The sequence below is a fragment of the Lonchura striata genome, chromosome 1 (genome assembly GCF_046129695.1).
Source record: "Lonchura striata isolate bLonStr1 chromosome 1, bLonStr1.mat, whole genome shotgun sequence".
NCBI classification, from domain to species: Eukaryota; Metazoa; Chordata; class Aves; order Passeriformes; family Estrildidae; genus Lonchura; species Lonchura striata.
Genome location: NC_134603.1, coordinates 49114234 through 49120233, shown reverse-complemented (window position 1 = coordinate 49120233; position 6000 = coordinate 49114234).

Genomic DNA, 6000 nt, shown 5'->3' with positions numbered 1-6000 from the left:
GATGGAGGGGGAGGGAGTGAGAAGAAAGCAGAAGAAGAGTAGGGGGTTTTTAGTCTTTTCTTTCACTTTGTGTTTCGCTGTCTGAAAGAAATGAAAATCATGTGTCATTGCTGTTTAGAAATGTTTACATTGGCTGCTATTTTGCTCCTTTTAGTTTTGATTCTGGAGAAATAGGACAATCTTTAAGAAGCTGCAATGCTTCTTCTCAGTCTACACATTCAGTTCGAACAGTTTTCCAGTGTTACCAACAATAGGCCACTTGGAGACAAACATTCAGTTAGTAAATCTCACCAGTTCATTCCTACTGTCCCCTGAAGTTTGTCATTGATAGAGAAATAATATCACAGAAGCTGTGACTGTAGACATATTTTTAGACTGTGCTAGGGGAAAATAAATTGCCTGAAGCACAGTAGGACATTTCCTAACTGGAGGTCAGGAAGTCACTGCAAATTATTACACTGAAATTTCACTGCAAATAGTGTACTGCTGAAGATTAACACAAATTATGGGGACAGTTCTCCTTCACGGAGAAGACATCCATATCCAGATCAGAAACATTAAGCCAAATGTCTAGAAATATCAGCTGTGTATAAACTCATAAAGAGCCACTTCACTGAGTATATCCTCAGACAGCCAAAACTTCACTGCCTCATGCATGAGTTGTCCTTTTTCCCTTGAAAAAAATGGGAATGCTCCCAAGACCTTTATTCCTAGAGAGGTCTGCTCAGTTCAATGGACTTTACAAGTTACAACAGTGAAATCTCGACGGAGAAGGAATGACTTATCATTGTTAGATTACGGGATGTATTTTGTTACATCAGTGTTGTCTTTAAAAATGAGGCAGAAAAAATAATTTCTCTACCTACTGTGCTTCATTTGTCCTTACATATTTTTTTAGTATTGCAGCATCTACATTTTGCTTTTTCATTTAAGTTCCAGTTCCTGGAATTCCAGCATGATTTGAACACTTCAGATTGTATTGCAAGAGAAAGTTCTGGCATTCCTTTGCAGAGAGCAATTTGAAAATTTGACTCAAAACCATCCTACAGACTCAAAAACAAAAAGGAAAGTACATATAATGGTATCATTTTCAAATCTTTTAAGCCAGTCTCCTGATTTATTTTTTTTATTGTTAGAGCTTTGCAGTAATTCACTGTCTTTGTCCAACTGCTTCTGACTTTCAGCAGTCCTCTGGAGTTGCTGTCAGGAGTTGGCAACACAAATTAACTCAAAGCATTATTTGCTTATGTGGCACATTGAAAGGCAACAATGACTTTAATTTATTTATTTTTTAGATTCTTTATCTAGTTACAGAATCAGAGTTCTTCACACTTTTATCAACCTTACTTTAAAAATTACTTTATTTAATTTTCCTTGTATGTAAGCTTTCTCTGGTAAGGGTCATAAATCTGGATTGAGTTACTGGTGTGACACTTTTCCTTTCCCCTCAATTCTGTCTGTGGTAACTGGGTATTTGCATTTCAGTTGCCCCCTCAACCTACAGACAGCACTTCATGCCTGACTCATTTCTTGGTGACTTGCAAAACTCTTCTGAGACATGTAAATGTTGATAATTTTTTCCAGGCTTTAGCAATTTTAATGTGAGGAGCTAGCTTAAAATTCAAGCCTAGATCCTTTGCATGGACATACTCCTTTGTTTCCAGGCAGTTAGCAAAATAAAAGGGGAAAAAAAAAAGGAAAATAAAAAAAGCAGAAGTCCACAGCCAAACATTGCAACATAGGTTGGACACACATCCAGGGGTGGGAACAAGTCAATCCTTTTCTACAGACTGTCTCTAGGGTCTGGTCCTGTTTTTCAATTGGCAAAAAGTGGTTACAAAACATTTTACACTGACAACAAAACCTCACCGCTGTTAAGGACAAGGTTGGCTTGCTGAAGATGCAGGGCCTCTGAAGGTTCCTGCTGCCGCTGCAAACACAGATGGTTGAAGCAATCAAAATTCTACACATTTAAATGAATGATGGTTTCTGCCTATGAGTAAGACTTTTATCCAGTGTAGTAGAGGATCAGACTGTTAAAAAATATAAGACCCATATGCAGCTACTCTCTTGTCATTATTGGAACCTTGGATCTTTTTCTGATATATTAAACAAAGGGAGAAATTATTTGGTTATCAAAAGTTAACTTTGAGTGCAGGTTATTAAATGCGAGTTATACCATCCAAAGCAGTCAGATTTTCCCATTCTAACAGTCAATGATAAGCAGATCAAATTTACTTGCCATCGCCATTATGTACTGGAAGAGCTGCAATGTTGTGTTCTGAGAGTGGAAATCCAATGGCTTCATGTCCAGCAGCACAAAATAGCCAGAAGCTCACACAGAAGTCTACTGCTTCTCTGCCTACAGCAATGAATCCTATTTAATAATTTTTATTTTACATCCTAGAGAAATTTATACCAGCTGACTCAACCTGAATTTTAGAAAGGAAAACCAAAATCTTATGAAGTGACATCCAGCATTTCATCTTCAAAGAGTTTTAGATCCTTTGGCAAAGAATCTGATAGCTCTTTTATCATACTAGAGAGTCTGGTTTTTCTTTTTCTTTTGAAAAGAAGCTTATATTTACTCACTACTTACATTTACTTCCTATTTACTGTAAGAAGAAGCTTACATTTACTTACTACTCACAAACCTTTCTCAATATTTACTAAATATATATAGAAGACAATTGTTTTTGAAAAGGTAAGCTGACGGGAAAAAATACAGATGAAAGTTCTATATGTTATGGATTCTGAGATGGCATTATATATTTTTCACCTAAGTGAAAATTTGAACAGGATTTTACTGCTTCTGTATCTCTCTGTGTAGTCACTTTGTCAAAGTGTTCCAAGAGCAATAACTGGCATTGCCTAAAATCTGAGGAATGTTCTCGCAAATTTCCCTCTTTCCCAGGAATCAGAATAACTGGAAAGAGTGGAGGCAGATATACAGTTAGTGTCCATAAAAAATGTGGCAAATACATTCCAAATACAGAGCAGACTTAAAAATGATAGCTGATTTTGAAACATATGAAAACTGAGAACAAGAGAACCAGGTAACAATTATTAAACTTTCCGATTCCCAAAATTCTAATAATATTCTAATTGTATTGCAAAAAAAAAAAAAAAAATGCAGAACACTGAATGCTTTGTGCTTTTTCTACTCAGGAAAAAGAGCCCAAATTTCTTTCAAATTCTTGCTCCCTCCCCTTCCTATCCCCTTCCCCTCCCCCCCAGCCCTGATGGCATATTTGTCATTATTATTTTTTGCATACAACCTCTGCACATGCAGGAGAGTTTTTCAACAAAGGAAAGGCTCACATTTGAAGTGGTGTTATGGAAAATGTTCCATATCATCAGGTCCTTGACACATCACACCGATGTGTCAGCATGTCTTTATAAGGATCTGGAACAGTCAGTCTTGGCAACAGAGCTAACCAACAAACCCTTTGACCACAAATTCCTCTATTTCGATAATGCTATCATGCATTTGACACAGGGTCACTATTACCCTCCTACACACAGGAAACCTTCATAAGAGAAACCAAGCAATTCTTATTAAAGAGAAATCTAGTTTGAAGTGATAAGCTGGAATCTGAATAAATAATGCTAATTCCAGATAATTTTATTTGCCAAAATTCTAACAAAAGCATCCATGTTCAGCTCTTTCTCCAAGCCTGGCAGAGACCTCTCCAGATCCTCAGAGAATGCAAGAGAGTTCAAAAGTTCACTTGTTATTTGCACTTCAACACATTTGGTTAAAATAATGTTTCCGATCTTTCTTAACACCAGAAGTGGTATATATTACAATTTTAAGATCAGAGAAAGTAGAGCAGTTCAGGGAAAAAATTCAACACAAACATTTAAAATGTATTTATGGCATTTAAGAATCAGTGCATCAATATATATGGAGCAACTATTCTCCAGTGTACTTGGCATTTTATATGTAAAGCTTATGAAGTATATCTGTGTATATCCAAACCTGCTAATTTTTCTAGAAAATACTAATACTTAAGAAATATTAACATCAAAAATTACTCAGGCCTGCATAGCCTAGAACACATGTTCCCACGCTGTGATTCAGTGGTGGTTGAGTAACTGGGAATTAGATGGCTCTGGGAGCCACAAGATACCTCACAAGGATGATACAAAACCTAAAAAATTCAGAGTGCTTTCTTTCCCACATGAAAAATAGTTTATCACCAAGCCTTTTTGTAAAGTTAATTCTGTTTTCGTGACCTTCCACCAACCCAGGGAAGTTACCTGATCAAAATGGTGAGGAAAAGTGACTCATAAAAGCTTCTCGAACAGGGTATTTGGCATAAGTTTCAAGTTCACTGCAAAGATGCTTTGTAATGTGTATTCACTAGATTCCTGAATCCATGCCTACCTGTCAGTGTGGAAACAGAAATAGGCTTTAGGAGTTGCACTGGTGAGACCATCCTTAATCTGCCATAAATCTCTCCCTCTTAGGTTGATAGATGTGTCCATCTCTCCTGATAGACTGGTCAACTCTCCTGCTAATCCTTGCATACTTACCTGGTATTCTAATTTTTGGGAAATCAAGCAGTTTCCATCTTTCTGCTCATCTTCCCTGTGCCATCAGCATCCAATTGTAGGGAACTCTTATCACACTCCTGAGTCTTCTGGGGACTCAAGTCATGTGCCAGTAGCCTCCATGGCTGGTTCATGTCTAATCCCAAACTGCTTCAGTCTCAGAAGCATCCAACAACAGAGGCCTAACAAACTCTCAGGTTTCCTTTTGGGAGATGTGAAACCTCAGACCCAAATTTCAAAGCCAAAGATGCCTGATTCCTTATGATCTTATTGCTTCCACACTCCCCCTTCCCTACCCCAAACTCCCCCATTTGGACTTGTCTGGGGACTCTTGCTTATCTTTGAATCTTGTTTATCTTGGCACAGGAGGATGCCAAAGATTAGTAGGGTAGAGAGACTCTATCAGCATCACAAGCTTATTCCAAGAACAGTTAAGAGGAAGAAGTAAAGACCCTTTTGACTTTGAGCAGTGTGAAACAAGTACAGCACTCTGCCAGCACTGTGTCTGGCCTCCCAATGTTTGCTTCCAGAGAAAGCAGGACAATAATGGTCAGATTTTGTACAGTTCAGATGCTCTGACATGGACTCCTAGAGAGGTTCAGTTCTGAAGGTAGATACAATCTCCATCCAGAGACCAAGCGGATAAATCAGTCTTGGTCTGACCACCCACTTTCAGAGGAAATTTTCCTTTCAAGCTCTGCATGACAACAAACTGCCTTTGGCATCCAAGGGCTCTCCACTTGGAATGTACTTACAAACTTCAAAACAGTGGTTAAAATGCCAGTGAAGGACATGATTAGTTGCAAGCTTGCACATGTCTGTGCACCACACTGCAACCGCAACACACCACAACTCACTAACTGATCTCACCAGTCCCCATTTCTACCATGCTGCTGCAGCAGTTTGACTCCGCTACCTGTGTTGTATGCCTTAGGTCAGTTCAGTATGAAAGATGCAAGATGGAGCTGGTACATTAAAAGCAGCTCTCTATAAGCTATTTATCTGCCAAAATTACCTGCAACAGAAGCAGGCTCTATTTTAGCATTTGAGGTTATGTGTGACCCAGCCCTCAGTGTGCTTCCATTTCAGCAGATCTGCCTTGACTTCCCATCACTGCTGGGTTAGCTCTGGTATGCATTACCAAATTTACTCTCATGACTCCTTCTGCCAGAAGTCCTTAGTATGAAGAAAACTTCTAACCATCCCTTCTTACTTTTCCCAGGACACTCTCTGTCCTAGAATTGCCCCAGGACTCTGCTGAAGAAAAGAAACTCTTGAGCAACTTGTAGTAGGGCCTCCACCATTGTTTCGGAAGAATTCTTTTCACTGCATTCCTCAGGCTGTCATGAATCTTCCTCTTGCTCAACCAGCTCTTCCAGTTTGAGCAGAGCTGGACCTTTGATCTGTATCTTCTGAACCAGTTAGTTTAAGTTAATATACCAC